Genomic DNA, 2,804 nt, shown 5'->3' with positions numbered 1-2,804 from the left:
GGATGTCACTTGCTGTCTGCTCCTCTCCCAAAAATTCACCTCCAGCTTTTTTATTCCGTGATGCCAAATCCCTGGAGTGAAAAGGGGCTTTCATGCCTTTATATGGAATTGCAAACCTGTATTAAGCCTCAAAAGATGTTTTTATCAAAAAATCTCAACAGCTGCCAACTTCCCTAAATCCCAAACTATCATTACACATTTAGTCTTAGACAGGGGATTTTTCTGGATCTTCCCTCCTGACCCAATGATAAAGCCAAGTTGGTTTGAGATTGAAGATTCATTTATCTCTCCTTGGCAATTATCTCTATTACTGCCCACAATCCTTCCCAATCTTTTTAAACAACATCCTGCTATTAAAGCCACTTGGCAAGCATTTAAAGCCCTGGGATAAGTTAACCATGCACAAAATATCCCACTTTGGGGAAGGATCCAGCTATAAAAATAAATGGTTTACGTTCCGAAGGCCATGGTTCAGGATGGGTATTCTTCATTTGTGAAGAGAGGTCATCATTGCTGACAATAAAATTATGTAGGACCTGATCCTCCCCCACTGAGCTCAATAGCAAAATCCCTCCTGATTTCAATGGTGTTTTCCGGGGTCAGTCGCCAGGAAAGCCGACATTCCACAAAGTTGCTGAAAATCTATAATTGGATATATTAAGAGGGCTTTCAAAGAGATGTCAGATTTGGAGGCTTAGTGTAAACCGTGCTGCAAAGGGGATCATTTCCTATAACCGAATCAATAAAGCTTTTTTTTTAATGTCACTTTTCTACTTGATCTCTGATGGCGGAAAAGCTAAGCTCTGGAGACTCACCATCAGCACGGAGGAGGTGCCGGGAGCCTGGCCGGAGGGTGAGCCACTAGCCGGTGGGAAAGATCCTGCCAAGTGACCTGGTGTAAGCTGCCAATGTGAGGGGTGTAATCCTGCAAGCGTTTGATCCACTGGCTTTGCTTACACTATGGAGGTAACTCGTGCGTGTAAGTACTGAAATACCGATCCCTTATTTTCATGGGGTTGCTGGTCTCCTGTCACAACACATCTCTTTGGGAGATATGATTGAGAGTTTTGATGAATTTTGCCCTGCCTCACATGTCTATATTTAGTAAAATGAAGCTTAGTTTGTATCTTTGGAACGAGATAGGGATTTATCCCCCAAATGCATTTTTTAACTCACGGGCTGTACTTCAAAGTGTTCTTTAACACCACTTTGAAAATGCTCACTGGTAGCTCTTTAGGAATTAGAAATCTTCCACTTCTACTTACATGGTGCTTTTCTGGCTGACGAGCATCGTTTTCCCTTTGGTTCTCACGTGGAGAAAGGGTCGCTTGGCACGGAGCGGCTGTGCCAGGCAGGGCAGGCATGGGGGCAGCGGCCTCACGGAGACGGGCACCGATGTGCCCGAGCGGCTCCTCCCGTTGCGGGACCCCAGGGCAGGGACCCCGGTGCGGCATTTGCACCAGGTTGCTTCACCCTTGCAGCAGCCTGATTTGTAAATGTGCGTGGGTCGTCTCCCCTCCAGTGTCCCCATGCCACGTGCCCCAGTCGTGCTGGTGGGAATGGGGAGACCCCGGCAGCTCCCACAGGTGACGCTGCCATCACTGCCGTCGGGACCTGCCGCAGGTCCCCTCTGTACTTCAGTCACACTTCCCCCTTGTTTCTCTTTCCCTACCGTGTCGGTGAAGCAGCCCTCCGTGGGGCCACAGTCACAAAGCTTGCTCCTCGTTCCTAGAGAGCCTGATTCTTTTTTTTCCCTTTCCTTTTCAGTGAAAGCTGAAATTCAGCAGAAACTGATGAGACCACCATGGAGAAACGCTGGTTCACTGCACTGGCTAGTACCAGCTTGATCTGGCTCCGGCTCTGGGATGAGCAGCCTACAAACACAGTAATGAAAAGAAATATTCTGAAAAGGATGAGTCAGCTGGAGGCCGGTGGGGAGAGCATGCGGGATCTGACTGGAATTTAAAAAGTTATGAAGCTACATGTTGTTTTGAGCCCTGCCAGTGGAGAAACCCATACATGCAAAACGCTTTGTCATCTGGCATAATTATGTTACTTTGCTGATTAGCTGGTGAACTCTTTTCAAAATGTTTTTAGACAATAGTAAGTTCATGAAATATAAAAACTTCCTGCTGACACCACGACAAGGGTCTGCTTTACGCGTTATTGTGAACTGTCTTCCCCAGACCCCACCAGACTATTGAACAGCCGTGAAATTGTTCTCTTATTATGTATTAGATGACTTACCTATTAAAACAGTTGAGGTAGCTTCACACCTTCACTTCTGTGCTGTAAGTACATCTGTGCTGGTGTGAACTGTGGGTACACCCACACTTGTAGGGCAAACTGTATTTCTGTGCTTGATTTTTGCATGGAAAACTGCAGTTTGGTGTGAAGCTTCTTCGCTCACTCTTCCAGCCAGCTACCAAGACGTCTTTCCTGCCTTCACTGGAAAGCAGTGCCCGGCATTCGGATAATTTGCAAGACAGATAACTTTCAAAGGTTTGAGGTTTTGGCTGTAAGGTTCTTTAAATAAATGACATCAGAATTACATTTATTTGTTGTGTGAAAAGATATACTTCCCATTCCCTCTTTATAAAGAGCTGATCCGTCCAGTCCCCGCTTCCCAAACCTGGTCAGACTAGTGGGGAGAGTCCGTGCTCGTTTCTGGAACATCTCCAAGCAGGGGGTCGGGAAGGAAACGTTACTGACACCGGCAGTGACTTGCCACCCTTTGTAATTGTACTACGTCTGCCTTTCCTGCATTCCTTCATCTTTCCTTCCAATGAACCTTCCAATGACAC

At 46.5% G+C, this 2,804-nt stretch overlaps 1 long non-coding RNA gene across 1 annotated transcript; it reads left to right on the top strand.

Annotated features, from left to right (window-relative positions):
• Positions 1–791: 791 nt before the first annotated feature.
• Positions 792–2,548, top strand: LOC115351723. The gene is made up of 2 exons (XR_003926883.2): positions 792–979; positions 1,768–2,548. It is a non-coding gene; the product is annotated as an uncharacterized LOC115351723 (long non-coding RNA).
• Positions 2,549–2,804: the final 256 nt, after the last annotated feature.

The sequence above is a fragment of the Aquila chrysaetos genome, chromosome 16 (assembly GCF_900496995.4).
Source record: "Aquila chrysaetos chrysaetos chromosome 16, bAquChr1.4, whole genome shotgun sequence".
NCBI lineage: Eukaryota > Metazoa > Chordata > Aves > Accipitriformes > Accipitridae > Aquila > Aquila chrysaetos.
Note: the sequence above shows the minus strand (reverse complement) of the source record. Positions and strands in the feature narration are given on the sequence as shown.